Here is a 7,370-nt window from a genome sequence, read left to right as displayed (position 1 = left end):
ATGCCCGAGGGAGGACTCGAACCCCCGCCGGGATCAGCCACGCAGCACATGACTGCAGCGCCCCTGACCGCTCGGCTAATCCCGCGCGGCTACTAAAAGGATACTCGTCCACAAAAGCAATGTGGACAATTATCTCATAATCGGTCAAGCTATGCTTTGTCGCAGCTCTTTAGCATACAAGTCCATTTACTTTCAGGCTCCTCCTTACAATTCTTGCAATGCAAGGTAATTGAAAAAACTCATCCACTGGACGCCAACTGAGGAACTGACTGGTGCATGTGTTGTTCAACACACAGTAGTTGTCACCCTCACTGGAATAAATGACTGTGTGTGTGTGTGTGTGTGTGTGTGTGTGTGTGTGTGTGTGTGTGTGTGTTTTCGTGTTCATGCACAATCTGAATCAATGCTATTAACATTAGAGACACAACTAACACTAAATATTGCACCAAATGTGACTGTAAAGTATTTTAATGCAATGGGAAGTTACAAACTGAATTTTCACCCAACCCACGTCCTGCATATTACGTTAAAAAAGATGTATTAACTCCATAGTATCGTTAGCAGAGACAGTGCGCTCTTGTTGTCGAGGCTCGCGACAAGCGCAGCGATAAGCAGTGCCCAATGCCGCCGCGATTTGTTTATGTTGGCTGAGCGTGGACACTGCTGCAGACGCTTCGCCATAAACAGAAAGAAATCAAACTTCCTGGCAGATTAATACTGTGTGCCCGACCGAGACTCGAACTCGGGACCTTTGCCTTTCGCGGGCAAGTGCTCTACCAACTGAGCTACCGAAGCACGACTCACGTCCGGTACTCACAGCTTTACTTCTGCCAGTACCTCGTCTCCTACCTTCCAAACTTTACAGAAGCTCTCCTGCGAACCTTGCAGAACTAGCACTCCTGAAAGAAAGGATATTGCGGAGACATGGCTTAGCCACAGCCTGGGGGATGTTTCCAGAATGAGATTTTCACTCTGCAGCGGAGTGTGCGCTGATATGAAACTTCCTGGCAGATTAAAACTGTGTGCCCGACCGAGACTCGAACTCGGGACCTTTGCCTTTCGCGGGCAAGTGCTCTACCAACTGAGCTACCGAAGCACGACTCACGTCCGGTACTCACAGCTTTACTTCTGCCAGTACCTCGTCTCCTACCTTCCAAACTTTACAGAAGCTCTCCTGCGAACCTTGCAGAACTAGCACTCCTGAAAGAAAGGATATTGCGGAGACATGGCTTAGCCACAGCCTGGGGGATGTTTCCAGAATGAGATTTTCACTCTGCAGCGGAGTGTGCGCTGATATGAAACTTCCTGGCAGATTAAAACTGTGTGCCCGACCGAGACTCGAACTCGGGACCTTTGCCTTTCGCGGGCAAGTGCTCTACCAACTGAGCTACCGAAGCACGACTCACGTCTGGTACTCACAGCTTTACTTCTGCCAGTACCTCGTCTCCTACCTTCCAAACTTTACAGAAGCTCTCCTGCGAACCTTGCAGAACTAGCACTCCTGAAAGAAAGGATATTGCGGAGACATGGCTTAGCCACAGCCTGGGGGATGTTTCCAGAATGAGATTTTCACTCTGCAGCGGAGTGTGCGCTGATATGAAACTTCCTGGCAGATTAAAACTGTGTGCCCGACCGAGACTCGAACTCGGGACCTTTGCCTTTCGCGGGCAAGTGCTCTACCAACTGAGCTACCGAAGCACGACTCACGTCCGGTACTCACAGCTTTACTTCTGCCAGTACCTCGTCTCCTACCTTCCAAACTTTACAGAAGCTCTCCTGCGAACCTTGCAGAACTAGCACTCCTGAAAGAAAGGATATTGCGGAGACATGGCTTAGCCACAGCCTGGGGGATGTTTCCAGAATGAGATTTTCACTCTGCAGCGGAGTGTGCGCTGATATGAAACTTCCTGGCAGATTAAAACTGTGTGCCCGACCGAGACTCGAACTCGGGACCTTTGCCTTTCGCGGGCAAGTGCTCTACCAACTGAGCTACCGAAGCACGACTCACATCCGGTACTCACAGCTTTACTTCTGCCAGTACCTCGTCTCCTACCTTCCAAACTTTACAGAAGCTCTCCTGCGAACCTTGCAGAACTAGCACTCCTGAAAGAAAGGATATTGCGGAGACATGGCTTAGCCACAGCCTGGGGGATGTTTCCAGAATGAGATTTTCACTCTGCAGCGGAGTGTGCGCTGATATGAAACTTCCTGGCAGATTAAAACTGTGTGCCCGACCGAGACTCGAACTCGGGACCTTTGCCTTTCGCGGGCAAGTGCTCTACCAACTGAGCTACCGAAGCACGACTCACGTCCGGTACTCACAGCTTTACTTCTGCCAGTGCCTCGTCTCCTACCTTCCAAACTTTACAGAAGCTCTCCTGCGAACCTTGCAGAACTAGCACTCCTGAAAGAAAGGATATTGCGGAGACATGGCTTAGCCACAGCCTGGGGGATGTTTCCAGAATGAGATTTTCACTCTGCAGCGGAGTGTGCGCTGATATGAAACTTCCTGGCAGATTAAAACTGTGTGCCCGACCGAGACTCGAACTCGGGACCTTTGCCTTTCGCGGGCAAGTGCTCTACCAACTGAGCTACCGAAGCACGACTCACGTCCGGTACTCACAGCTTTACTTCTGCCAGTGCCTCGTCTCCTACCTTCCAAACTTTACAGAAGCTCTCCTGCGAACCTTGCAGAACTAGCACTCCTGAAAGAAAGGATATTGCGGAGACATGGCTTAGCCACAGCCTGGGGGATGTTTCCAGAATGAGATTTTCACTCTGCAGCGGAGTGTGCGCTGATATGAAACTTCCTGGCAGATTAAAACTGTGTGCCCGACCGAGACTCGAACTCGGGACCTTTGCCTTTCGCGGGCAAGTGCTCTACCAACTGAGCTACCGAAGCACGACTCACGTCCGGTACTCACAGCTTTACTTCTGCCAGTACCTCGTCTCCTACCTTCCAAACTTTACAGAAGCTCTCCTGCGAACCTTGCAGAACTAGCACTCCTGAAAGAAAGGATATTGCGGAGACATGGCTTAGCCACAGCCTGGGGGATGTTTCCAGAATGAGATTTTCACTCTGCAGCGGAGTGTGCGCTGATATGAAACTTCCTGGCAGATTAAAACTGTGTGCCCGACCGAGACTCGAACTCGGGACCTTTGCCTTTCGCGGGCAAGTGCTCTACCAACTGAGCTACCGAAGCACGACTCACGTCCGGTACTCACAGCTTTACTTCTGCCAGTACCTCGTCTCCTACCTTCCAAACTTTACAGAAGCTCTCCTGCGAACCTTGCAGAACTAGCACTCCTGAAAGAAAGGATATTGCGGAGACATGGCTTAGCCACAGCCTGGGGGATGTTTCCAGAATGAGATTTTCACTCTGCAGCGGAGTGTGCGCTGATATGAAACTTCCTGGCAGATTAAAACTGTGTGCCCGACCGAGACTCGAACTCGGGACCTTTGCCTTTCGCGGGCAAGTGCTCTACCAACTGAGCTACCGAAGCACGACTCACGTCCGGTACTCACAGCTTTACTTCTGCCAGTACCTCGTCTCCTACCTTCCAAACTTTACAGAAGCTCTCCTGCGAACCTTGCAGAACTAGCACTCCTGAAAGAAAGGATATTGCGGAGACATGGCTTAGCCACAGCCTGGGGGATGTTTCCAGAATGAGATTTTCACTCTGCAGCGGAGTGTGCGCTGATATGAAACTTCCTGGCAGATTAAAACTGTGTGCCCGACCGAGACTCGAACTCGGGACCTTTGCCTTTCGCGGGCAAGTGCTCTACCAACTGAGCTACCGAAGCACGACTCACGTCCGGTACTCACAGCTTTACTTCTGCCAGTACCTCGTCTCCTACCTTCCAAACTTTACAGAAGCTCTCCTGCGAACCTTGCAGAACTAGCACTCCTGAAAGAAAGGATATTGCGGAGACATGGCTTGGCCACAGCCTGGGGGATGTTTCCAGAATGAGATTTTCACTCTGCAGCGGAGTGTGCGCTGATATGAAACTTCCTGGCAGATTAAAACTGTGTGCCCGACCGAGACTCGAACTCGGGACCTTTGCCTTTCGCGGGCAAGTGCTCTACCAACTGAGCTACCGAAGCACGACTCACGTCCGGTACTCACAGCTTTACTTCTGCCAGTACCTCGTCTCCTACCTTCCAAACTTTACAGAAGCTCTCCTGCGAACCTTGCAGAACTAGCACTCCTGAAAGAAAGGATATTGCGGAGACATGGCTTAGCCACAGCCTGGGGGATGTTTCCAGAATGAGATTTTCACTCTGCAGCGGAGTGTGCGCTGATATGAAACTTCCTGGCAGATTAAAACTGTGTGCCCGACCGAGACTCGAACTCGGGACCTTTGCCTTCCGCGGGCAAGTGCTCTACCAACTGAGCTACCGAAGCACGACTCACGTCCGGTACTCACAGCTTTACTTCTGCCAGTACCTCGTCTCCTACCTTCCAAACTTTACAGAAGCTCTCCTGCGAACCTTGCAGAACTAGCACTCCTGAAAGAAAGGATATTGCGGAGACATGGCTTAGCCACAGCCTGGGGGATGTTTCCAGAATGAGATTTTCACTCTGCAGCGGAGTGTGCGCTGATATGAAACTTCCTGGCAGATTAAAACTGTGTGCCCGACCGAGACTCGAACTCGGGACCTTTGCCTTTCGCGGGCAAGTGCTCTACCAACTGAGCTACCGAAGCACGACTCACGTCCGGTACTCACAGCTTTACTTCTGCCAGTACCTCGTCTCCTACCTTCCAAACTTTACAGAAGCTCTCCTGCGAACCTTGCAGAACTAGCACTCCTGAAAGAAAGGATATTGCGGAGACATGGCTTAGCCACAGCCTGGGGGATGTTTCCAGAATGAGATTTTCACTCTGCAGCGGAGTGTGCGCTGATATGAAACTTCCTGGCAGATTAAAACTGTGTGCCCGACCGAGACTCGAACTCGGGACCTTTGCCTTTCGCGGGCAAGTGCTCTACCAACTGAGCTACCGAAGCACGACTCACGTCCGGTACTCACAGCTTTACTTCTGAAAGTTGGTAGAGCACTTGCCCGCGAAAGGCAAAGGTCCCGAGTTCGAGTCTCGGTCGGGCACACAGTTTTAATCTGCCAGGAAGTTTCATATCAGCGCACACTCCGCTGCAGAGTGAAAATCTCATTCTGGAAACATCCCCCAGGCTGTGGCTAAGCCATGTCTCCGCAATATCCTTTCTTTCAGGAGTGCTAGTTCTGCAAGGTTCGCAGGAGAGCTTCTGTAAAGTTTGGAAGGTAGGAGACGAGGTACTGGCAGAAGTAAAGCTGTGAGTACCGGACGTGAGTCGTGCTTCGGTAGCTCAGTTGGTAGAGCACTTGCCCGCGAAAGGCAAAGGTCCCGAGTTCGAGTCTCGGTCGGGCACACAGTTTTAATCTGCCAGGAAGTTTCATATCAGCGCACACTCCGCTGCAGAGTGAAAATCTCATTCTGGAAACATCCCCCAGGCTGTGGCTAAGCCATGTCTCCGCAATATCCTTTCTTTCAGGAGTGCTAGTTCTGCAAGGTTCGCAGGAGAGCTTCTGTAAAGTTTGGAAGGTAGGAGACGAGGTACTGGCAGAAGTAAAGCTGTGAGTACCGGACGTGAGTCGTGCTTCGGTAGCTCAGTTGGTAGAGCACTTGCCCGCGAAAGGCAAAGGTCCCGAGTTCGAGTCTCGGTCGGGCACACAGTTTTAATCTGCCAGGAAGTTTCATATCAGCGCACACTCCGCTGCAGAGTGAAAATCTCATTCTGGAAACATCCCCCAGGCTGTGGCTAAGCCATGTCTCCGCAATATCCTTTCTTTCAGGAGTGCTAGTTCTGCAAGGTTCGCAGGAGAGCTTCTGTAAAGTTTGGAAGGTAGGAGACGAGGTACTGGCAGAAGTAAAGCTGTGAGTACCGGACGTGAGTCGTGCTTCGGTAGCTCAGTTGGTAGAGCACTTGCCCGCGAAAGGCAAAGGTCCCGAGTTCGAGTCTCGGTCGGGCACACAGTTTTAATCTGCCAGGAAGTTTCATATCAGCGCACACTCCGCTGCAGAGTGAAAATCTCATTCTGGAAACATCCCCCAGGCTGTGGCTAAGCCATGTCTCCGCAATATCCTTTCTTTCAGGAGTGCTAGTTCTGCAAGGTTCGCAGGAGAGCTTCTGTAAAGTTTGGAAGGTAGGAGACGAGGTACTGGCAGAAGTAAAGCTGTGAGTACCGGACGTGAGTCGTGCTTCGGTAGCTCAGTTGGTAGAGCACTTGCCCGCGAAAGGCAAAGGTCCCGAGTTCGAGTCTCGGTCGGGCACACAGTTTTAATCTGCCAGGAAGTTTCATATCAGCGCACACTCCGCTGCAGAGTGAAAATCTCATTCTGGAAACATCCCCCAGGCTGTGGCTAAGCCATGTCTCCGCAATATCCTTTCTTTCAGGAGTGCTAGTTCTGCAAGGTTCGCAGGAGAGCTTCTGTAAAGTTTGGAAGGTAGGAGACGAGGTACTGGCAGAAGTAAAGCTGTGAGTACCGGACGTGAGTCGTGCTTCGGTAGCTCAGTTGGTAGAGCACTTGCCCGCGAAAGGCAAAGGTCCCGAGTTCGAGTCTCGGTCGGGCACACAGTTTTAATCTGCCAGGAAGTTTCATATCAGCGCACACTCCGCTGCAGAGTGAAAATCTCATTCTGGAAACATCCCCCAGGCTGTGGCTAAGCCATGTCTCCGCAATATCCTTTCTTTCAGGAGTGCTAGTTCTGCAAGGTTCGCAGGAGAGCTTCTGTAAAGTTTGGAAGGTAGGAGACGAGGTACTGGCAGAAGTAAAGCTGTGAGTACCGGACGTGAGTCGTGCTTCGGTAGCTCAGTTGGTAGAGCACTTGTCCGCGAAAGGCAAAGGTCCCGAGTTCGAGTCTCGGTCGGGCACACAGTTTTAATCTGCCAGGAAGTTTCATATCAGCGCACACTCCGCTGCAGAGTGAAAATCTCATTCTGGAAACATCCCCCAGGCTGTGGCTAAGCCATGTCTCCGCAATATCCTTTCTTTCAGGAGTGCTAGTTCTGCAAGGTTCGCAGGAGAGCTTCTGTAAAGTTTGGAAGGTAGGAGACGAGGTACTGGCAGAAGTAAAGCTGTGAGTACCGGACGTGAGTCGTGCTTCGGTAGCTCAGTTGGTAGAGCACTTGCCCGCGAAAGGCAAAGGTCCCGAGTTCGAGTCTCGGTCGGGCACACAGTTTTAATCTGCCAGGAAGTTTCATATCAGCGCACACTCCGCTACAGAGTGAAAATCTCATTCTGGAAACATCCCCCAGGCTGTGGCTAAGCCATGTCTCCGCAATATCCTTTCTTTCAGGAGTGCTAGTTCTGCAAGGTTCGCAGGAGAGCT

The 7,370-nt window shown here is 51.3% G+C and overlaps 1 non-coding gene across 1 annotated transcript; it reads right to left on the bottom strand.

Annotated features, from left to right (window-relative positions):
- Window positions 1-4,333: 4,333 nt before the first annotated feature.
- On the bottom strand, window positions 4,334-4,408 carry Trnap-cgg. The gene has a single exon. It is a non-coding gene; the product is annotated as a tRNA-Pro (tRNA).
- Window positions 4,409-7,370: the final 2,962 nt, after the last annotated feature.

This window comes from Schistocerca piceifrons, chromosome X (assembly GCF_021461385.2).
Source record: "Schistocerca piceifrons isolate TAMUIC-IGC-003096 chromosome X, iqSchPice1.1, whole genome shotgun sequence".
NCBI classification, from domain to species: domain Eukaryota; kingdom Metazoa; phylum Arthropoda; class Insecta; order Orthoptera; family Acrididae; genus Schistocerca; species Schistocerca piceifrons.
The sequence above is the reverse complement of the archived record's forward strand: the minus strand, read 5'-3'. Positions and strand labels throughout refer to the sequence as shown.